Source organism: Microcebus murinus, chromosome 25 (genome assembly GCF_040939455.1).
Source record: "Microcebus murinus isolate Inina chromosome 25, M.murinus_Inina_mat1.0, whole genome shotgun sequence".
Classification (NCBI taxonomy): domain Eukaryota; kingdom Metazoa; phylum Chordata; class Mammalia; order Primates; family Cheirogaleidae; genus Microcebus; species Microcebus murinus.
In genome coordinates, this window is record NC_134128.1 from 7,630,355 (window position 1) to 7,655,005 (window position 24,651).

General features: G+C 42.7%; 1 non-coding gene across 1 annotated transcript; it reads left to right on the forward strand.

Moving 5' to 3' along the window:
• The first annotated feature begins 4,457 nt into the window (after positions 1 to 4,457).
• On the forward strand, positions 4,458 to 4,560 carry LOC142864682 (U6 spliceosomal RNA). Its single transcript, XR_012915033.1, has one exon. It is a non-coding gene; the product is annotated as a U6 spliceosomal RNA (small nuclear RNA).
• Positions 4,561 to 24,651: the final 20,091 nt, after the last annotated feature.

Here is a 24,651-nt window from a genome sequence, read left to right on the forward strand (position 1 = left end):
GAGTAACAAAGTGAGACTCTGTCTCAAAAAAAAAAAAAAAAAAAAAAGATTATAATGCCCCTAAATTAATTTTCGTGTTTTTTTAAATGTAAGTAACCTTTAATTAAATATATCTTGTCATAGCAGAGAAACCAATATTCATATGTGCATATGTGCATAAGGATACAATATTCATATGTATCCTTAGAAGTAAAAGGTACCATCCTTGCACTCTGGGAGGCCGAGGCGGGAAGATTGCTTGAGCTCAGGAGTTCGAGACCAGCCTGAGCAAGAGCGAGACCCTGTCTCTGTTATAAATGGAAAGACATTAGCCAAACAACTAAAAATAGAAAAAAAATTAGCCGGACATGGTGGCACATGCCCGTAGTCCCAGCGACTCGGGAGGCTGAGGCAGGAGGATTGCTTGAGCCCAGGAGTTTGAGGTTGCTGTGAGCTAGGCTGACGCCACAGCACTCTAGCCGGGGCAACAGAGTGAGACTCTGTCTCAAAAAAATAAATAAATAAAAGATACCAATAAAACTTAAACTTTAAAATAAATACTAATAACTGGTGTAATTAACCACATCACATGTAATTTATAAACATTTGTGGGGTTTTTTTCTCACCAAATTTGTGACCTTGAATAGACATCTTTGAATTAACTTATATATATACAATAAATGCCTAGTTATAGTTCTACTCTTTGGTAGTAAAAATTATTCAGGATTTTTTTTTTTTTTTTTTTTTTTTTTTTTTGAGACAGAGTCTTGCTTTGTTTCCCAGGCTAGAGTGAGTGCTGTGGCATCAGCCTAACTCACAGCAACCTCAAATTCCTGGGCTCAAGCAATCCTCCTGCCTCAGCCTCCCGAGTAGCTGGGACTACAGGCATGCGCCACCATGCCCGGCTAATTTTTTCTATATATATTAGTTGGCCAATAAATTTATTTCTATTTATAGTAGAGATGGGGTCTTGCTCTTGCTCAGGCTGGTTTTGAACTCCTGACCTCGAGCAATCTGCCCACCTCGGCCTCCCAGAGTGCTAGGATTACAGGCATGAGCCACCGCGCCCAGCTGAACCTCAGGCTTTCTAGCAGGTGAATTTGCCAGTACTACTTGTTTTTAGGGGAAAAGAGGTATAAGGAAGTGGAAAGGGACTATTAGACTACCTGCCTGGAAAAAAAAAAATATATGGGAAGGATTTAACATAAGAATGCTCCCATTTAAAGAAGAACTAGGAAGTCAGACCTGTAGATGTGGCCTCAAGCTAGAGTGAAATGGCAGAATGGTCAGGAATAAGGAATGGTCAAAAGAATGAATTGCAAAGTGAAAAGAAAACCCACAGAATAGGAGAAAATATTTGCAAGTTGTATATTTCATAAGGTACTTACCCAGACTGTATAAAGAACTTTTACAATTCAACAAAAAGACAACCCCAAATTTTAAAATGGGTGAAGGACTTTAATAAGCATTTCCCCAAAGGGAGCATAGGACAGGCTAACAAGCCTATGAAAAGATGCTGGACACCATTAGTCTAAAGGGAAATGTGAATGAAAACCACAATTAGATACAACTTCTTACCCACTGGACTATCTATAATCAAAAACTTACAAATCTAGGCCAGGCGCGGTGGCTCACGCCTGTAATCCCAGCACTCTGGGAGGCCGAGGAGGGAGGATTGCTCAAGGTCAGGAGTTGGAAACCAGCCTGAGCAAGAGGGAGACCCTGTCACTACTATAAATAGAAACAAATTAATTGGCCAACTAATATATATATATTTAAAAAATTAGCCGGGCATGGTGGCGCATGCCTGTGGTCCCAGCTACTCGGGAGGCTGAGGCAGAAGGATCGCTTGAGCCCAGGAGTTTGAGGTTGCTGTGAGCTAGGCTGACGCCATGGCACTCACTCTAGCCTGGGCAACAAAGTGAGACTCTGTCTCAAAAAAAAAAAAAAAAAAACTACAAATCTATAGGGACAAAAAGTAGGTGAGCTGCTGCCTAAGGCTTGGGGAGGGAAAAGTAGGGAGAAATAGAAAGTGACTGCAATGAGTATGGGTTTCTTTTTGGGGATGATGAAATCGTTCTAAAATCAGTTATGGTGACCGTTGACAACTGTGTATATGCTAGACATTTGAAATGAGTGAATTGTATTGTATGTGAATTCCGTCTCAAAAGTTTTAAAAGAGACAGTGACACATGTCAGCCAGTATGTGGAGGAATTAAAACTCTCACACATTATAGGTGAGAATGTAAATACATTTTCTACTTTGGAAGACAACTTGGTAGTTCCTCAAAAGGATAAATATGGAGTTACCACACGACCCAGAGATTCTACTCCTGGCTATATGTGAAAGACAACTGAAAACATACATACAGACAAAAACTTAGGCAGCATTATTCATAATATCCATGGAAACAACCCAAATATCCCTCAAATGATGAATGAATCAATAAAATGTGATATATAGCACAAGGGAATATTAGTCAGCAATGAAACAAAAGTAGTGACACACATTACAACATGAAGGGACCCCAAAAACATTAACCTAAGTGAAAGAAATCGGTCACAAATAACCACGTTTGTAGGATCCCATTTATATGAAATAGTTTAGAATTGGCAAATCTGCAGACACAGAAAGTAGACTAGTGGCTGCCAGGGGCTGGAGGGGGAATGAGGAAGTGGATTCTAACGGGTACAAGGTTTCTTTTTAGACTGATGGAAGTGTGCTAAAATTAGATAATGGTGATGGTTGCACAACTCTACAAATCTATTAAAAGACATTGAATGTATGCCTAAACCAGTCGACTTCATGGCACCTGAATTATAACTCAATAAAGCTGTTTTAACTTTAGTAAGAATATTATCAGCCGGGCGCGGTGGCTCACGCCTGTAATCCTAGCACTCTGGAAGGCTGAGGAGGGCGGATTGCTCGAGGTCAGGAGTTCGAAACCAGCCTGAGCAAGAGCGAGACCCCGTCTCTACTATAAATAGAAAGAAATTCATTGGCCAACTAATATATATAGAAAAAATTAGCCGGGCATGGTGGCGCATGCCTGTAGTCCCAGCTACTCGGGAGGCTGAGGCAGGAGGATCACTTGAGCCTAGGAGTTTGAGGCTGCTGTGAGCTAGGACAACGCCACTCACTCACTCTAGCCTGGGCGACAAAGTGAGACTCTGTCTTGAAAATAATAATAATAATAATAATAATAAAAAGAATATTATCAACACTTGGCTGAGATCACTCCTAGGACAAGTTTGTATTCTCCCAGCCTCTGTCTCTTTTTTATGTTTTTCCTCTGGTTGTCTTCTCTTCTCTATCTTTATAACAACATTTCCTCTCTCTCTTCTCCAGAACTTTTTCATTCTCTTTCCTCCTTCCTCAAAATGTGTCTCATTCCCTTAACTGAACATTTTCATTTTCTTTTCTTTTTTTTTTTTTTTTTTTTGAGACAGAGTCTCACTTTGTCGCCCAGGCTAGAGTGAGTGCCATGGCATCAGCCTAGCTCACAGCAACCTCAGACTCCTGGGCTCAAGCAATCCTCCTGCCTCAGCCTCCCGAGTAGCTGCCACTACAGGCATGTGCCACCATGCCCGGCTAATTTTTCCTATATATATTAGTTGGCCAATTAATTTCTTCCTATTTATAGTAGAGACGGGGTCTTGCTCTTGCTCAGGCTGGTTTCGAACTCCTGACCTCAAGCAATCTGCCCGCCTCGGCCTCCCAGAGTGTATGTTCATTTTCTTTTCTTTTTTTACCTCCTGTACAATAATTGTACACATCCACGGGGTACATAGCGATGTTTCAATACACGTACTATATGGCGATGTGATCAGATCAGGGTAATCGGCATATCCATCATCTCAAACATGTATCATTTCTTTGTCTTCAGAACATTCAATATCCTCCTTCTATCGATTTGAAACTATGTATTATTGTTAACTACAGTCACCCCACAGTGCTATAGAACACTAGAAAGTGTCCTCCTATCTAGCTGTAATTTTGTATCCTTTAACAAATCTCCATCCCCTCCTTCTCCCAGGCTTCCCGGCCTCTACCTATTTCTGAAAATGTTCCTCGAACCTGAGTGGATCATGTCGAGCCTTTCTGTTTTGCTCATAAAAACCAAGTCACTAGCGCTCGCTTTAGCAGCACATATAACTAAAACCGGGACAGGCCGGGCGCGGTGGCTCACGCCTGTAACCTCAGCACTCTGGGAGGCCGAGGCAGGCAGATCGCTCAAGGTCAGGAGTTCAAAACCAGCCTGAGCAAGAGCGAGACCCCATCTCTACTATCAATAGAAAGAAATTAATTGGTCATTAATATATATAGAAAAAATTAGCCGGGCATGGTGGTGCATGCCTGTAGTCCCAGCTACTCGGGAGGCTGAGGCAGGAGGATTGCTTGAGCCCAGGAGTTTGAGGTTGCTGTGAGCTAGGCTGACGCCAGGGCACTCACTCTAGCCTGGACAATTAAGCGAGACTCTGTCTCAAAAATAAATAAATGAAACTGGGACGACCCAGAGAAGATGAGCATGGCCCCTGCCCAAGGATGACATGCAGATTTGTGAAGCATTCCATATTTCTTTATTATTTTTTTTTTCTCATTAACTTTCCTCTTCTACTGGATATTTCTTTAAATGAACAAACAGAAAAGTCACTAAATGCGCATTTTGCTTCTTCTTCCTTCTGAATGTCAGAGATGACTGCTTCAAAATTTAGAGCCTAACCGAAGCAGTCTCCAGAGAGATATTGGAGGACTCCTCCAAGTATAGTCAGGTTATTTTTATTATCCTTCCATAAGACGTCCAACCCTACACTGTACTGAATTGGCTCGTACTGCAAAACTCTGCCGTCACTCTGTAAGTCTCCCTAGTATAAGGATTTATCATTCATTAAAATAGCTTCTGGCTAAACATTTTTTAATTACTAACTCTATCTTTTACAGAAAATCTGAATACTATATCTCTCCTTCTCCTCCAAGGCACTCTCATTCCTCCAGAGCTAAACACAGAAAACAAAGGAACTCAAAGAGAGGGAAACAAACCATCTCAAAATAGTTGGTAGAAAATAGCAACCTCTCTTTTTCTGTTTGGCTTGCTTTTTTGTTTGTTTTTTTGGGTTTTTTTTGAGACAGAGTCTCGCTTTGTTGCCCAGGCTAGAGTGAGTGCCGTGGCGTCAGCCTAGCTCACAGCAACCTCAAACTCCTGGGCTCAAGCGATCCTCCTGCCTCAGCCTCCCCAGTAGCTGGGACTACAGGAATATGCCACCATGCCCGGCTAACTTTTTGTGTATATATATTTTATTGTATTATATTTTTTTTGCAGTGTGCATAGCTATTTGTTCATAATATATATATATATATATATATATATATATATACACACATATATTAGAGTTGGTCAATTAGTTTCTTTATATTTTTAGTAGAGGCAGGGTCTCACTCAGCCTGGTTTCGAATTCCTGACCTTGAGCTATCCACCCACCTCGGCCTCCCAGAGTGCTAGGATTACAGGCGTGAGCCACCGCGCCCGGCCTGGCTTGTTTTTGATTGTTCTTTTCCTCTTCCTCTTTCTTTTTTCCAAGGAGAGATCGTCTCTATCTCTGGTTCTTCAAGTGAGGTCAGAGACTCAAAAATACCACACCGAGTCATTTACTTGGACGTTTTTCTCCGAAGAGGATTAACTTTGGGTAAAGTCTGGGCGGTTACAAATGACTCAGAGATAAAAGATGAGTCAAGAAGCCGTTGCTAAAACTGTGTGGTCCCTCCACATCAGCGCAGGGATATGGAACTTCTCCCTGATTCAGCAACCATAAGCATGTATTGATCAGTTTAATGGATTCCTTCTGAGTGTGATTGCAAAGACAGAATATTCTTAGTGTTATCAATAAATTCCATCAGTTCTTGTTTGATGCTTGAAAAAAAATACTAGCCTCAGGAAGCAAAGTTTTAACCCCCCAGCAATTTTGAAATTGAAAACCCTTTTATGGAGAAAGGCACTCTACTGGTTCTCTATTTACTCAACAATGAAATAAGATCAAATGATCTTTATTTAAAAACAAACAAAACCATTTTGGAGGGAGCCCATCTTTTCTCAAGGAAGTTATTTGATTACCATTAACTTATGAAACATCTTTTTTTTTTTTTTGAGACAGAGTCTGGCTTTGTTGTCCAGGCTAGAGTGAGTGCTGTGGCATCAGCCTCGCTCACAGCAACCTCAAACTCCTGGGCTCAAGCAATCCTCCTGCCTCAGCCTCCCGAGTAGCTGGGACTACAGGCATGCGCCACCATGCCTGGCTAATTTTTTCTATGTATTTTTAGTCGACCAATTTCTTTCTTTCTATTTATAGTAGAGACAGGGTTTCACTCTTGCTCAGGCTGGTTTCAAACTCCTGATCTCCAGCAATCCGCCCACCTTGGCCTCCCAGATTGCTAAGATTACAGGTGTGAGCCATCGTGCCTGGCCAGGAAACATCATTTTTAACACAACACTTTTGGATAAAAGCACGTAATAATGACTAATATTTATTAAGCCCTTAAGTATGTTCCAAGCACTGTTCTAAGAACTTAACACATATTTGCTCAGTTCAACTTTATAATCACTTTATGGGGTAGGTCCTATTATTATCACCATTTTGCAGATGAGAAAACTGAGGCATGGGATATACAGTAAGTGGCAGGGCGGGAACTTGAACCGGAGGCAGAAGACATCCTATTGCAGAAGACATCCTCTTCATCGCTGTGCCATTACTGCCCTTTTACATCCAAGGTCTTCCCCAGGAAAAAAGAAGATTCCATTTAGTCTCATAAATAGATCTTTGTGATGAAGATGAGTCTAATTCGTGTTGATTCTGAAGACTTTTTGGTGCTTTTTCTGAGTGAACTTTCTAAGACCCATCTGAAAACCCTGCACAGCTGACAGGAGAGTGCATTATTCCATAAATGTCATATTTGTCTAGTTGAGACAGATCCACCATTAATTGTTTGGATATGTAAGTGGCCGAAGTAATGACATCTGTGAGGAACAGGAGCTGCGCTCCTAATACGAAAAGTTCTTAGGATCTTAATTTAAAGAGTGGCTTCAGTGGGGCGTGGTGGCTCACGCCTGTAATCCCAGCACTCTGGGAGGCCGAGGAGGGAGGATCACTCAAGGTCAGGAGTTCGAAACCAGCCTGAGCAAGAGCGAGACCCCATCTCTACTATAAACAGAAAGAAATTAACTGGCCAACCAATATATATACAAAAAATTAGCCGAGCATGGTGGCACATGCCTGTAGTCCCAGCTACTTGGGAGGCTGAGGCAGGAGGATGGCTTAAGCCCAGGAGTTTGAGGTTGCTGTGAGCTAGGCTGACGCCACGGCACTCACTCTAGCCTGGGCAACAAAGGGAGACTCTGTCTCAAAAAAAAAAAAAGAATAAAATAAAGAGTGGCTTTAAGTTTTGCTGGTGATAGCTGGGCTTTTACACCCAAGACCATCCTAAGAAAAACTCTAAGGACTTTAACATCTGGAGACCTAGTTTGACACTTAGAAAGGATCACTTCACTTCGGAAGCAATACCACTTAATCCAGATGTTTAGTTTATTATGTTTCTCCTCACTTTAACACTGAAAACTAAGAGTTTTACACGTCAAAGACATTTTAAAAATCACAGGCAAGCCCAGGTGTGGTGGCTCACACCTATAATCCTAGCACTCTGGGAGGCCAAAGCGGGAGGATTGCTCAAGGTCAGGAATTAGAGACCAGCCTGAGCAAGAGTGAGACCCTGTCTCTACTAAAAATAGAAAGAAATTAATTGGCCAACTAAAAATATATAGAAAACCTTAGCCAGGCATGGTGGCACATGCCTGTAGTCCCAGCTACTCGAGAGGCTGAGGCAGGAGGATTGCTGGAGCCCAGGAGTTTGAGGTTGCTGTGAGCTAGGCTGACACCACGGCACTCACTCTAGCCTGGGCAACATAGTGAGACTCTGTCTCAAAAACAAACAAAAAAAACCCACAAACAATCCATAATAAAAGTGAGAATAGAGATTGTAACTCACTGAGACATTAGTGTCACAGCCTCTGTATTGCTGACATTTGTGACATAAGCATTTTGTTCCCTACCAGGGCCCAGGAAGATGGTGATGGGCATTTAGAGCTGTTTTTAACATTTTTAAAAAAATGAATAAAATCATAGTTTCCTAAGGTTGCCCCAACTAGTTAAGTACCAGTCTCTTCGCTTTTATTGGAACGCATTAGCAGCGTGGTTGTCACACTGTAATTCACCATAAGCCCTCCAGAAAGGGACGGTTTCATTCATCCTTCGCGTCCATGGCTGGCACATGGTGTGGAGTAAACAGTTATTTGGTGGGGTGACTACATGGCAGCAGAAGTTCTCATTGGCTGCTGATGACATCATAGAGAATTCTGGGATTTATTACATGAACCAGATGGTTACTGGGCTGTTAGAGTTTTAACAGCACAAACTTTATCAGTCTAACACATAATTATCATCCCTAAGTAGAGAGTGACTGTTAAATTTTATGTGCAATAATAGCAGTGAATAGGCTAACATGTCTGTTTATTACTCACACCCTTGATTATTGGTATCGACTGACATTGTTTTGCTTATTAGCATCAGAACCATGACACTGATATATGCAGCTTTTAGATGGTTAAACTTTTTTTTTTTTAAGAGATGGGGTCTTGCTATGTCGCCCAGGCTGGAGTGCAGTGGCTATTCACACGTGTGATCATAGCTCACTGCAGCCTTGAACCCCTGGTCTCAAGTAATCCTCCTGCCTCAACCTCCTGAGTAGCTGGAACTACAGGTGCACACCACCACACTTGCCTTTATATATTAAACTATTTATTTATTTTTTTTTTTGAGACAGAGTCTTGCTTTGTTGCCCAGGCTAGAGTGAGTGCCGTGGCTGTCAGCCTAGCTCACAGCAACCTCAAACTCCTGGGCTCAAGCGATCCTCCTGCCTCAGCCTCCCGAGTAGCTGGGACTACAGGCATGCACCACCATGCCCGGCTAATTTTTTCTACATATATTAGTTGGCCAATTAATTTGTTTCTATTTATAGTAGAGACGGGGTCTCGCTCTTGCTCAGGCTGGTTTCGAACTCCTGACCTCGAGCAATCCGCCCGCATTGGCCTCCCAGAGTGCTAGGATTACAGGCGTGAGCCACCACGCCCGGGCCTATGTTAAACTTTTTTTTTTTTTTTTTTTTTTTTTTTTTTTGAGACAGAGTCTCGCTTTGTTGCCCAGGCTAGAGTGAGTGCCATGGCGTCAGCCTAGCTCATAGCAACCTCAAACTCCTGGCTCAAGCAATCCTCCTGCCTCAGCCTCCCGAGTAGCTGGGACTACAGGCATTCGCCACCATGCCCGGCTAATTTTTTGTATATATATTAGTTGGCCAATTAATTTCTTTCTATTTTATGGTAGAGACGGGGTCTCGCTCTTGCTCAGGCTGGTTTCGAACTCCTGACCTTGAGCAATCCGCCCTCCTCGGCCTCCCAGAGAGCTAGGATTACAGGCGTGAGCCACCGCGCCCGGCTATGTTAAACTTTTGATAATTACTTTTACTTGATAAACAGATGGCTTGATTTTGCAAGAGAAAACAGAGATACACAGTTGAAATAAATGTCCCAATATATGCATTTTGGCCAGATGAACTTGTTCAAAGAAGTATAATCCACTGGGGAAGATAATAAAAGGAATTTCTACCAAGGGTGAAACAGGGGTCTTTGGTAGTGAAAAGTGGTAAAAAGACCGGGGTAGCAGAAAAAAATATATGTATACAACTCCTTTCCACACACCTCTCCCCTCCGCCCCCCACATCCTGTCTCTCTGGCCTGACTGCAAACTTAAATCTAGCTTTACCCAGGTTCTCAGCAGCTCAGGCACAAGTAACAAAGAGAAACCTTGTTTCTTGTGGCCATTACTGAAGGCTGAGGGCCCTATGAATCAGAAAAAGGTAATCAGCTATGGCAAGGCAGGATTCTGGCCCTCCTGGGTCCCCTCACCAAATACCTTCAGAATTCCTTTCTTAACCACTTAATATACTTTGCATTTTCCTTTCGATCTCTAAATACAGAGCTGTTGAGCTTTAACTTCCAGACCAGGAGGTAGAATAAACTTAATTTTGGAGGAAAGGAGTTTACATTGAAAATAAGAAGTGGGTTTATTTTCTTCTTTATATTTGCCTATATTTTTTTAACATTTCCAAATACCACAATATGTGGGTATTCCTTTTGTGATCAGAGAGCACAAGAAGAAAACTTATTTAAAAAATAATAGAATATAGGAAGGAGAGGTAAGCAAACATCTTCACAGCAGGCGGGAACAGTTGAAATCCAAGTGTTGGAGGACAAGATCGTCATAACCACTAAGTGACGTTACAAGATCAAGTGTGATTTACAAAGTGCTTTTCCGTGTTTTCTGGTGTACATTAATGGTTATGAGAGGCGAGTTCCTGCCCCCAGCCTGATTATTACTTCTGTAACCTGGCTTCCTGGAAATACAAGAGAGATGCGAGGAAATCAGGGACTATGAATCTCCCCCATGCATTCATTCATTTATTCAGCAAATATTGAACATCTCTTCTACTGCAGATAAAGACTAGGTACCTTGAATAGAACTGACAATAGGACAGACCAGGTCTGTGTTCTCTGGAAGCTTACCTTCTAGCTGAGGACATAGGAGGAAAAGAAATGGATAAAATAATTAAAACATTTAGTACATGCTGTGAGGGGATCAATTTCCATCAGCCCAAGACCACCAGGAACACGTGCAGTTGAGTAAGTTGGTTTATGGCTCACAGCATGGAGAACACACACCACGTAGAATTGTGGGGTCTCAGCAAGAGGGTTCTAGAAGACCCTGGATGGAAGAAGCTGGTGGGGCGACTTGGGAAAGGGCCTGAAGCTACTGGGGGTTCACCCTACAATGAATGCAGCTGGAAAGTGGGGGGTAGTTCCATGATCAGGCAAAGCAGCAGCCGTCACTCAGTAAGGGGAAAAACCTGGTATTTTGTGGGTCGTACAGTGGCCTTGTTTTGTCTGTGCTTTAACTAAAATTATGAGGTGGCCTTGCTTTGTCTCATTTTGTCATGATCTTAGAATAACCTTTTTGGAGTTTGCCATTCCGTGAGATTGTTTATGTCTAAGAACAGAATAACATGGCCTCACTGTAAATGCCAGGCCAGCTCCTGAATGCCAGGGGCTCCTCTTTTTTCTTTTGTTTCTCAAGGAAAACAAATGAGGGACCTCCATGGCAAATGACAATCTGTATTCATTTTGGGGGGGGGGATTCAGGGATTACTATTATCTTTCCCAGAATTTTATCCTCAGGATAAAATCTATTCCTCAGGAATCCATTAGAAGGACCTCTAAAAAGATATATTAGGCCGGGTATGGTGGCTCACACCTGCAATCCTAGCACTCTGTGAGGCCGAGGGGGGAGGATCACTCAAGGTCAGGAGTTTGAGACCAGCCTGAGCAAGAGTGAGACTCTGTCTCTACTAAAAAGAGGAAGAAATTAGCTGGACAACTAAAAAATACATATAGAAAACATTAGCTAGGCATGGTGGTGCATGCTCGGAGTCCCAGCTACTCAGAAGGTTGAGGCAGGAGGATCACTTGAGCCCAGGAGTTTTTTGAGGTTGCTATGAGCTAGGCTGATGCCACGGCACTATAGCCTGGGCAACAGAGTGAGACTCTGTCACAAACAAACAAACAAACAAAAAAAACAGGCTGGGCGTGGTGGCTCACGCCTTAATCCTAGCACTCTGGGAAGCCAAGGCAGGAGGATCGCTCAAAGTCAGGAGTTTGATACCAGCCTGAGCAAGAGTGAGACCCTGTCTCTACTAAAATTAGAAAGAAAGTAATTGGCCAACTAAACATATATAGAAAAAATTAGCCGGGCATGGTGGTGCATGCCTGAAGTCCCAGCTATCTGGGAGGCTGAGGCAGAAGGATTGCTTAAGCCCAGGAGTTTGAGGTTGCTGTGAGCTAGGCTGACGCCACGGCACTCTAGCCCCGGCAACAGAGAGAGATTCTGTCTCAAAATAATAATAATAAAACCATATTGTCAGTGATGCAATTGGGTATCTTGTCATTCCCTGTAGCAAAAGGTGTGTGTGTTTGTTTGCATGGAGGGGTATGGATCGGGTGATTTTAAAGTCCTTTCTGTGCAGCCAGCCTGTGATATTCCCTTTTGTACCCTGACAACACATGCAAGTTTAGTGACCGAGCATTTGCCCTGTGTAACTGATCAATAATCATCTATTTATAGCTAACAGCAACACAGGCCTCAAATGCTCCAAATAAACAGAGGCAAATGCTGGTCGTGCGATCAGAGATGATGATATTGCCAGCAGCTGAAATAATGGTTTTGAAAACAGTAAAAAAAAAACCATAATGAAATAGCTTTTATTTTTTTCAGTCCCCTCACCCTACCTGAATTCGCTGCTCCCAGCTTTCTATTTTTATTAGAAACTCTATATTAGGAAGATGTTTGTGTGCTGTCGATGCTGTCTTGAATGCCATGGCAACCACTTGCTCTTAGTCGAGCGTTTGATGTCTAGATTATGCATTTAGAAAATTTCAAAACGATACTTGAAAATGATGGGTATATTTCAGTAGAAATCTTAGACCTGGAATTATGGCTCAGAAAGCCACAAAGTTAAGTGAGAGAAGGGTGGGAGATCAGGAATTGATCGTGCTCATGAAGAAAAGCATAGTTTCTTCTACCGGCAATGCAAAGGTTACAAGCCTCCCCCTGGAGGCAGGTGCACATCTAATGCCGCCACACAGGTGTAGAGTCAAATGGAAAAACAACCGGCCTGGGAGTCAGGAAGCCCTGCCCTGGCTTCTTAGCTCCACTACTAAGCATGAGACCAAGAGCTGGTCTGACTCAGTTTCCCTAACTGAACAATCAAGAAGTTGGTCTAGGCTGGGCGAGGTGGCTCACGCCTGTAATCCTAGCACTCTGGGAGGCCAAGGCAGGTGGATTGCTCGAAGTCAGGAGTTCGAAACCAGCCTGAGCAAGAGCAATACACCGTCTCTACTATAAATAGAAAGAAATTAATTGGCCAACTAAAAAAATATATAGAAAAAATTAGCTGGGCATGGTGGCACATGCCTGTAGTCCTAGCTACTCGGGAGGCCGAGGCAGGAGGATCGCTTGAGCCCAGGAGTTTGAGGTTGCTGTGAGCTAGGTTGACTCCACGACACTCACTCTAGCCTGGGCAACAAAGCGAGATTCTGTCTCAAAACAAAAAAATAATAAAAAAAAAAAAAAACCCAAAAAACAAAACAAAACAACAAAAAAAGAAGTTAGTCTAGAGCTGTCTAAGGTCCATGCTTCTGTGATTGGGTGTTTTTCACTTCTTGAGTTCCTGGGAGCTTTTTCCCTTGTGTTTCCTTATATTAAATAGGTATACCAGGGTGGTTAAGAGTTCAAACTTGGAATGTAACCAACCTGAGTTCAAACCTGGGCTCTTCCCATTTACTTGCTGTGTGTCTTTGGGAAAGTTCTTTATTTGTGAAATGGTTCTTATAATAGTAACCACCTCATAGGGTTGTTGGGAGGATTGACATGAGTTTAATATTAGTATCAACCTCATATGTTATGTGGATTATATGAGACGATCCACATAAAACTTGTTTAGTACTGTGCTTGGCCCATCAAAAGCTATTAACAAATATCAAGAATCCTAAAGGGGCCGGGCGAGGTGGTTCATGCCTGTAATCCTAGCACTCTGGGAGGTGAGGTGGGCGGATTGCTCGAGGTCAGGAGTTCGAAACCAGCCTGAGCAAGAGCGAGACCCCGTCTCTACTATAAATACAAAGAAATTCATTGGCCAACTAATCTATATAGAAAAAAATTAGCTGGGCACGGTGGCGCATGCCTGTAGTCCCAGCTACTTAGGAGGCTGAGGCAGAAGGATTGCTTGAGCCCAGGAGTTTGAGGTTGCTGTTAGCTAGGATGACGCCATGGCACTCACTCTAGCCTGGGCAACAAAGTGAGACTCTGTCTCAAAAAAAAAAAAAAAAAAAAAAGAATCTTAAAGGGCATGTTTTTCTTTTGAGTCCCTTTAATGCAAAATACACAGCCAGCCAGCTTATAGAATTAAAAAGAAAGAAACAAACAAATACATCCTTTAAAGTCAGGAAATCTCAAAATACAAAGAATTTGCAAAATCTTGGTGCACATGCACATTCCTTGAATGATCTGGACACAATTTAACATCTGTTCTGTAGGGCAACTGGTTCATGCCACTAACCCTCATGAACTTGGGACTCTCCAGGCCTGGATTCCAGGTTGAGATGGGTTTCTACATGACCCTCTAAAAAAATACTCTCAGTGACTGTGGCCCACGTCTAAGCCTTTGGAGTTAATTTGCCTAGGCTCAGTGAAGGTTTACCTGCCAGGATCTCCAGCTTTTCACTGTATAGCTTAATCTTATTTTAATTTCTCTAAAAGTAGCCTTTCCTTACTATTGCTTTTTTGTCCCAAGTTATTTACACACGTAGATGGAGTCATATTTGCACGTTTTGGCCAGAGTTGTATAATCGGTCAATCGGTTATAACAGCACTACAGTCGGTTATAATAGCACTACATATTAAACCCGTATTAACATCATGACTATTTCTGATCCTTCCAAGTTTAGTTTAAGATGACAATTTTAAAATGTACCATGGTCAGGCATGGCAGGCTCGCATCTGTAATCCCTGCAACTTGGGAAGTTGAGGTGGGAGGATCACTTGAGGCCAGGAGTTTGAGACCAACCTCAGCAACATAACGAGACCCCATCTCTAAAAAATAATAAAAATTAGCCGAGTGTGGTAGTGTGTACCTGTAGTCCTACCTACTCAGGGGGCTGAGGCAAGATGACTGCTTGAGCCCAGAAATCCGAGGTTGCAGTGAGCTATGATCACACCACGGCAATCCAGAATGAGACCCCATCTCTAAAGAAATTTTTAAAAATGTGCTGTGAATATATTTATCCAGCCACAAAATGATAATCATTAAAAATTCAAACATTGTCAGCCAGGTATATTGGTGTCTTTTGTAATTTTAAATTAAATGTGTAATAAAGTCATAAACTGTGTGATTTGCCATTTGCCATCTATGTTTCCTGCTGGTGCAAAGACTTTGTAACAGAGTCCTCCGAAGCTGGGACTGTAGCTGTCTTGTTCTCTATTACGCCAGAACCCAGCCTTGCACCTACCGCATTGTAGGCATTTGATAAATATCAGTTGAATGTTGAGTATATGAATGCATAAATATCAAAAACTTATAGATTTCTCAGTGTATTTCTGGGATAACTCTTAAAGCACAGTTACTTGATCAAATTCATGCACATGTTATATTTTGATAGATATTGCCAACTAACTTGTAAAGAGTTTATACCAATTTGTACTCCCATCAGTAGTGAATGAGAGGCACTATTTTCCAACTTTCCCAAAAATGTGTGGAAATTCACAATAAAATGCATATGACTGAAGAGAAGATTATTTTAAGCACTCTGGGAGGCCCAGGCAGGAGGATTGCTCGAGGTCAGGAGTTCGAAACCAGTCTGAGCAAGAGCAAGACTCCGTCTCTACTATAAATAGAAAGAAATTAATTGGACAACTAATATATATATATATATATATATAAAAAAATTAGCCGGGCATGGTGGTGCATTCCTGTAGTCCCAGCTACTCGGGAGGCTGAGGCAAGAGGATTGCTTGAGCCCAGGAGTTTGAGGTTGCTGTGAGCTAGGCTGACGCCATGGCACTCACTCTAGCCTGGGCAACAAAGTGAGACTCTGTCTCAAAAAAAAAAAAAAAAAGAAGAAGAGATTATTTTAAAATTCGATTTATTACATCTCTATAACTGTGAGGAGAACTATTATTTTTGTTTTTTGGAGAAAAGTTAGAAAAGATAAAATAGCCCATGGCCCTGTTAAGTGAGAGATTTAGGTCTATTTGACTTGACTTTGTAAATTTTTCAAAAATTATTTGATCTTCTATATAGCTCAAATATATATTGCCATGTGTATATGGTATACTATTGCAATTGCTCAGTTTTTCCCCTCAAAAATACCCAGATTAAATAGTAAATGTTTAAAACTATCTGTGGAAGTATAATACAACACAGAAAAGGGGGACATACTGTGAGTCTTGGATGCAGTGAATTTTCAAAAACCGAATAGACTTGTGTAACCAGCACCTAGATCCAGAAACTGGGTCAGGCGTGGTAGCTCACACCTGTAATCCTAACACTCTGGGAGGCCGAGGCAGGAAGATCACTTGAGCTCAGGGGTTCAAGACCAGCCTGAGCAAGTGCGAGACCTCGTCTCCACTATAAATAAAAAGAAATTGGCCCAAACAAGTAAAGATAGAAAAAATTTAGCCGGGTGTGGTGGCACATGCCTATAGACAGACCTAGCTACATGGGAGGCTGAGGCAGGAGGATTGCTTGAGCCCAGGAGTTTGAGGTTGCTGTGTGCTAGGCTGATGCCAGGGCACTCACTCTAGCCTGGGCAAGACAGTGAGACTCTGTCTCAAAAAAAAAAAAAAAAAAAAGAAAGAAACTGAACACTATCAGCCCCCAAAAGCCCACTGAATAAGTTTCCATTTATTCAGATATTTGTCTCAATTATGTCAGCAAACTGACAACATGCGGAGCAGTAATAATAGTAACATACACTTTCTCTGCGTATATTCACACCACGCTTGTTTATAGCTACATGTGTGACCGTACAGACACTCATACTGAAGTCTTCTTCTGGAATTCCTGTCGTCATCATACTGTGTGTTTTCAAGACAGGTCAGTATACATAAATAGAAGTCCTCTCACCCCACACACGGCTAAAATTAAAATCGCTGATTACCCTGCACATTCTCAGAGGGTTCCAGGTAGCGCCGAAAGCCAGCCAACCACGCCAGTCACGGAAGCAGCTGGGGACTGTGCGTGACAGGCGGTGACAAGGATGAGTCAGGCCCCCCGACTATTATTAGAGTGAGCAAATGCCGCGTCTGTAAACAGGCGATTCAACAATCCCCTTGGAAGAGGGAGAAGAAAAGGAAAAGTGAACCTGAGTCGCTGGCACTTTCTCTCTCCAAACTGTACTCGTCACAGCACAACTGTCGCGCCAGCCCGTGGTCAGTACTCACACTGCTCTGGGTGGCAGCCGCCTGGCGGTCAGGCTCCGTGTGGCTCTGTGTCTACGAGGGGACCCAGTTCACCTCTCTTCAGAAAGTGCTCCACCATCAAGGAAGCCAGAGCTGTGTGGCACTGCCAAGGAAAGTTCCAGAAACTTCAGTGAGCACATACACCTCTTTTCCTCAGATCTCCTGTCACATTTTTACTTTGACTTGAAATGTGATTGTTGTCTTATTGGGGCTTGTAAAAAGTACCAGAAAGGGGGCCGGGCGAGGTGGCTCAAGCCTGTAATCCTAGCACTCTGGGAGGCAGAGGCAGGCAGATCGCTTGAGGTCAGGAGTTCGAAACCAGCCTGAGCAAGAGCAAGACCCCGTCTCTACTATAAATACAAAAAATTTAATTGGCCAACTAATACATATAGAAAAAATTAGCCGGGCATGGTGGCGCATGCCTATAGTCTCAGCTACTCCGGAGACTGAGGCAGCAGGATGGCTTGAGCCCAGGAGTTTGAAGTTGCTGTGAGCTAGGCTGACGCCACGGCACTCACTCTAGCCTGGGTAACAAAGCAAGACTCTGTCTCAAAAAAAATTAAAAAAAAAATTAAAAGTACTAGAGAGGACACAGTGGTTTCATGATTTTCTTTGGCTAATAATTACATCTCGCATGTGCAGGTCCAAGCCCACCTGAGTTTATGCTAATGAGGTGACCTAGGGTGGGGTCCCTGAATATCGTCAGTCACTAGAAAGACCAAGTGATTAGAAGATTAGAGGGTCAGAACTTTCAGCCCCACCCACCAACCTCCAGCGGAGACTAAACTCTATAACAACTCTCGGAGAATGAGCCTTATAAGCTGTCGGGCTGCTGAACATACAGAAGGGGCTGGAGGGTGGGCGTCTAGAGAAAGCATGGAAGCTCTATGCCCCCCAATACCTCCTCACCCTCCTCTTCTCCTCATCAGGCTATTGAGCTGTATCTCTTCCAGTGTCTGTCATAATAAACTAATAAACATGAGTTAGTGTTTCCCTGAATTCTGTGAGCAATCCTTGCAAATTTTTTTCTTTTTTTTTTTTTGAGACAGAATCTCACTGTGTTGCCCAGGCTAGAGTGAGTGCCATGGCGTCAGCCTAGCTCACAGCAACCTCAATCTCCTGGGCTCAAGCAATCCTGCTGCCTTAGCCTCCTGAGTGGCTGGGACTACAGGCATGCACCACCATGCCCGGCTAATTTTTTCTATATATATTAGTTGGCCAATTAATTTCTTTCTATTTATAATAGAGACGGGGTCTCGCTCTTGCTCAGGCTGGTTTTGAACTCCTGACCTCAAGCAATCTGCCCGCATTGGCCTCCCAGAGTGCTAGGATTACAGGCGAGAGCCACCACGCCCGGCCCATCCTTGCAAATGAATTGAACCTAAGTGGGGGTTGTGGGAACCCCAGTTAGTAGACAGCAGTCAGAAATAGTGGTGGCCAGGACGAGAGACTGGCATCAGAAGTGGGGAGCAGTCTTGTGGGGCTGAGCGTTCAACCTGTGGGACCTGACACCATCTCAAGGTAGACAGTCTCAGAATTAAATAGAACCACAGGACACCCAGGTTGGTGTCTGCTGGAGAATCGCTTGGTGTATAGGGAAAAAACCCACAGACACCTGGTCACAGAAGTGCTCTGTGTTGCACTGAATGTGTGAATAGAAGGGAAAAAACAGTTTGGTTTTCCCTTAATGCAAACAAAAAACATTTTTAAAAAGTGATAGTTGGCCAAGTGTGGTGGCTTACACTTGTAATCCTAGCACTCTGGGAGGCAGAGGTGGGTGGATCGCTCAAGGTCAGGAGTTTAAAACCAGCCTGAGCAAGAGTGAGACCCCGTCTCTACTATAAATAGAAAGAAATTAATTGGCCAACTAAAAAAAAAAAAAAATATATATATATATATATATATATATATATATATATAAAAATTAGCCGGGCATGGTGGCGCATGCCTGTAGTCCCAGCTACTTGGGAGGCTGAGGCAGGAGGATCGCTTGAGCCCAGGAGTTTGAGGTTGCTGTGAGCTAGGCTGACACCAAGGCACTGTAGCCCGGGCAACAGAGTGAGACTCTGTCTCAAGGGTAAAAAAAAAAGCGATAGTCCTGCATGTACCAAATAATTACAAATTGGACTTTCATTCGGCAGACTTCATCAACATGCAAAATCTCAGTAAGTTAGAGAAATTGTTTAAGTAGAATGAAGTTCAATAAAGTTCAAAGCAGAACAATTAAAGAAGAGAACTTGCTGGGTGACAAACATTTTTGTATATTTTTCTTATTTTATCCTTATAATAGTGCAATGATTTAGTTACTGTTATTACTGCCATTTTATATAATTGAGGACACTGCCTCTCAATGACCCACCTAGTGGGGGATTAAGGGAGACATGGTATGTTCTAGAACATGACTACATATTCTTTCAGCTCAATGATTCTATGATCTTTGGCCGCAAACATGAACGATAATGTGAACACACGAGGACAAAACTTGTAGATTTCCAAGCCAGTTTTGTGGAAGAACCTGCTATGTACCTGGCACGGTGCCAAGTGTGCCTCATGCGTGTTCTCATTTAATCCTGTCACAGCCAGTGCCCAGGTGAGGCTTAGAGAGGTGGAGACGTTTGCCCAAGATCAAGCAGGTGAGAGTGTGCAGGTGGGGCTTAGACTCACCTGTGCTGCTTGCCAGAAGGGGTTTTTATGCGGATGAAATACATCAGAAAAGTAACTCCTTGTGCCTTTAAGTATAACCCTTAGGAATCTTGGAGGCACACGGTTCTCCTCGGTCAAGGGCAGGGCTGGCCCAGGCCATGAGTACAGGTGGAAGCTCACATACCATACGACCACATGTGTAACTGTAAAGCAAGCTAACACATTGCCAAATAGGTTATGCTCGATCATTCTGCCTAAAGGAACCTACCTTTGTGATGATCTGGAAGGCTGGGCTCCCACTGCTAATCCTGGGACTCCTTGGCATGACAGGCCAGAGGGTGACCGTACAGGACCCGCGCTTGCCCTGCTCTTCCCAGGCAGGGAGGGCTCTTGTGCTCAGCTTCCAGCGCACAGGAGCTCTGTGCTTGTGTCACCTGCCAGGGCATGGGTGCACACCCGGCTGCACCTGCTGCTCTTGAGAAGAGGGACCCGCAGAAGCAGCCGGAGCAAGCCCTGTAAAGCTACCTGAGGCTCTTTGGGCAGGGAAGTCTGGGGTCCTGGTGCTTTGGAGCATGAACGACATGGGGTGCTGGATAAAGCATGTCCCCTGCGCCCGTGTCCCTGCCCAGAGGCAACAGCTGCAGCAGGGCAAGAGCAAGACCCCGTCTGGGTAGCACCTTCAGGCAGGAAGTACTGCTTGTGGCCCCAGAGCCAGGTTCCAAGAAGCATCCTTCCAACAGCCGGCATCCCTTTGGAAAATGATTCCAGTCTTTTCACCTTGCCTACGTTCTAAAACAGTCAAAGTTACGCAGTGCTTAAATCCCAGCAATGATTTTGCAATCTGCTTTTCCCTTCGCAGTTCTATGCCATCTCGCTGGCTCCAAAGAACCACCAACCGCACACACGAAAGGAAAGAAAGAAAGAAAGAAAGAAAGAAAGAAAGAAAGAAAGAAAGAAAGAGAGAGAGAGAGAGAGAGAGAGAGAGAGAGAGAGAGAGAGAGAGAGAGAAGAAAGGAAAGAGAGAGAGAGAGAGAGAGAGAGAGAAAGAAAGAAAGAAAGAAAGAGAGAGAGAGAGAGAGGGAGAGAAAGAAAGAAAGAAAGAAAGGAAGGAAGGAAGGAAGGAAGGAAGGAAGGAAGGAAGGAAGGAAGGAAGGAAGGAAGGAAGGAAGGAAGGAAGGAAGGAAGGAAGGAAGGAAGGAAGGAAAGAAAGAAAGAAAGAAAGAAAGAAAGAAAGAAAGAAAGAAAGAAAGAGGAAAGAGGGAAGGAGGGAAGGAGGGAAGGAGGGAAGGAAGGAAGGAAGGAAGGAAGAAAGACAATCTCTCCCCACAACACCCAACTCCATTCTTCTGGGCCCTTCTTCCCTCGCTTCCTCCTCCTTTTTTTTTTTTTTTTTTTCTCACTTCCCTTTTTTCTCCCAGCTTTTTATTATGTGAACTCAGTTAACTTCAGAAAAATTCTCTCCTCCTCTTCCGGCTCAGGTTGCACTCATTCTCAGATTTTGCCTCACAGATGTTTTTAACCAAGGAAGAGAAGCAGCTGGGGTGCGGGTGGGGAGGAGGCATTGGGTGGTGAGTGGGCAGAGAAGATTCCCCGGGGCAGGGGTGGGGGGTGCAGTGCTGATACGGAGAGAAAGACCAGCTTCCTTGGTTGGAACCCAAAAAGAAACGTGAAAATGAGAGTCAGGTGGCCTGGAAATAAATTGAGTACATTTTGTCTTTTGTTTGGGGAATGTGTACACTGAATCTGATTCATAGAGTTAAAATTCAGGGAAATCATTTTAAATATATATATAATGACTTTCAGGAAATGTCTTTTTTTACAGTTTAATTTGATTCCTTGCCCACTGTGTGTTTTTGTATCTTTGTTTTAGTTATTTATTTATTTATTTATTTTTTTGAGACAGAGTCTCACTTTGTTGCCCAGGCTAGAGTGAGTGCCATGGCGTCAGCCTAGCTCACAGCAACCTCAAACTCCTGGGCTCAAGCAATCCTCCTGGCTCAGCCTCCCGAGTAGCTGGGACCACAGGCATGTGCCACCATGCCCGGCTAATTTTTTTTATGTATATATTTTTTAGTTGGCCAATTAATTTCTTTCTATTTTTGGTAGAGATGGGGTCTCGCTCAGGCTGGTTTTGAACTCCTGACCTTGAGCAATCCGCCCGTCTCGGCCTCCCAAAGTGCTAGGATTACAGGCGTGAGCCACCGGGCCCGGCCTGTTTTAGTTTTATTTTTTTATTTTTTTCCCCAATTTTATCCTTATAGGGTATTTGTTTTAGTTTTAAAATAACAACTATATAATTTTATTTTATTTTATTTTTTTATTTTATTTTTGAGACAGGGTCTTGCTCTATTGCCTGGGCTAGAGTGCCGTGGCGCAAACATAGCTCACTGTAGCCTCAAACTCCTGGCCTCAAGTGATCCTCCCACCTTGCCTTCCCAAAGTGCTAGGATTGTAAGTGTGAGCCACCATGCCCAGCCAAAAATCATTTTTAAAAGCCAGATGTCCCCCTGACACTTCAGGATGCACATTTTGAACACCGCAATGTACATATTACTAGCTACACAGCATTGAGAAGACAGTATTAACAGAAACTACATTTCATTGAGTTCAAATGAGTTACCCATGATGGTTTTTCCTGTGAATCTTGAATCTAAATATAAAAATAACTGCCAGATTGATTGCATTGGTACTTAGCTTATACGAATGTCAACATTTTTAATAAAAAATATCATATTCCTTAAGGTATATGCTTTCAAAGTTTGATGCATTCATACGTGAGCTTACACCCTTAATGAATTATAGTTTTCTTTCTAGGAAACAACTCTCAAATTTCATTTCAAATGATATTGAGAGAATAAGGATTGATCAACAGGAGTATGTTTCATAGATAAAATTTTAAGCATATATTAATTCATAAAATAAGGTATATCTGTCTCTCTTTTAAGCTAGTCAAATTTAGCAGTAGGGCAATTGTATACCAACTTTAGTGACACCAATGTTAATAAGTTCTTATAATCTAATACTATTAGACCAGACTGTCTTTTTTTTAAGCTTTAATTTTTTTTTTCTTTTAAAGTTTTTAATCTGTGTTTTGAGGGGGAAAAAAATGCATGTATCTGTTGCAGGTCTGTCATGAAGGATTGCTGGAAAGGGGACATCTGGTTTCTCTCTAATGAAGCCAAAGGCAACATTTCTCAACAACTCTTAAGTGCCAAGTCCTGTGGTGTACCTTCATCAGGATACTGTTGCAGTTTGGTTGAGTCTAGAGCAAGCAGTAATGTAGATTTGCGTCAGCTATTTCGGGCCTGTAATTTTGCAATAGCTAGACCTTCAGATGTAAATGCATGTGGTTGAAATATGAATCATCCTTACATTTCTTTCTCAAATCTGTTTCTGCAGTTTTGAGTTGCTTTTCCACTAAAAGTGACACTCAGCGGGGAGGTGGCTTTGGGGCCTTTTGTCCTACTGAAGTGCACCATGGTCTAATATGTTGGAAAACATGACCATCTACTATTCAAGACTCGGACTCACGTACTACTCAGACTCTTCATTGTTTGGGAAATCTGATAATTTTTCAAAACTATCAACAAAGTTTAGGCCACAGAATGTTAAGAACTGCACGATAATTGTGCCCTAAATTTGGTACTAATCATATCTTTTCCAATACTATATTTAATTCTGGGCTTTGCATCTAAAAGAAGATGGAAAACTTGGAGAGAGTTTAAGGAGAAGCCATGAAAATGATTAAAGGTTTGGGAAACAAGATCTATGTGTTTGGCATATAGAGGCTTTGCTTATTCTGCAGTGGCCCAGAACTGGAGCCCAAACTTGAAGAAAGCTTTTAACTGAAGGATAGCTACTGTCTTTCCACCAGGTAGAAACAATTTAAGTTAAATATTTAAATATCCTGACAATGGGATCATTTACCCAAAAGAACACAGAAAAGCCCTGTGCCCACGGACCATTAGAAATAGGGTAGATTTTTGGACAAGTGGCCATGATAAAAATAAAAGAAAGAAAGAAAAAAGAAATAGGGTAGATTTTCAGTTCATAGGCATGAGAGAGCTTTGGCCTAATGCCAGGTAGAATATAGTCAATGTCTTCTGGAAATTTCTTTTCGTCTCGTGATCCTAGAATCACTTCCGTTTTGTATAAGTGAGTGGCTAATGGTATGCTACAAATGGTGAGATCCCAACCTCAAAGTGGTGTTTAAGATCTTATCAAACGCTGATGATATTGATGAGTAATAAACCTCGTGAGAATCCAGTTAGCTTGACTAGATAATGATAACGACAATATTGATGAACAACAGTCCAGATCTACTGATGTTTGAGCCAATTCATTAATTGAAAATATTATCTCCCCAATCACAGCTTGGCTTGACTGATAACTATACAATTTGGGGGAAATCATAGGAACGTATACTTACTCTACAGGTTTCATTGTTGCTGCAATCTGAATGTTGGCGTTCCCAAGATTCACATGTTGAAATCTTATCCCCGTAGGTGGTGGCAGTGGGAGGTGAGGCCCCTGGAAGGCGACAATGGGATTAGTGCTCGTGGTATATACTGCGAAATGTGTTTGGCCTTTGTCCCCAGTTTCTGTGTCAGAGCTCCTAAACCCTAAGAATTTCCTGAATGATCAGAGAAGTTATTATTTATAATGAGCCCCTTCCACTACACCTGAGTTTATGCTAATGCAATGACTTGGGGTGGGACCCCTGGATGGGGCAGCTTTCCAGAAAGACCAGTGGTTAGAGGATTAGAGGGTGGGAACTTTCAGCCCCACCCACCAGTCTCCAGAACGGGCTCGAAGGTGGGGCCACTGGAGATTAAACCGTACAAACTCTTGAACAATGAC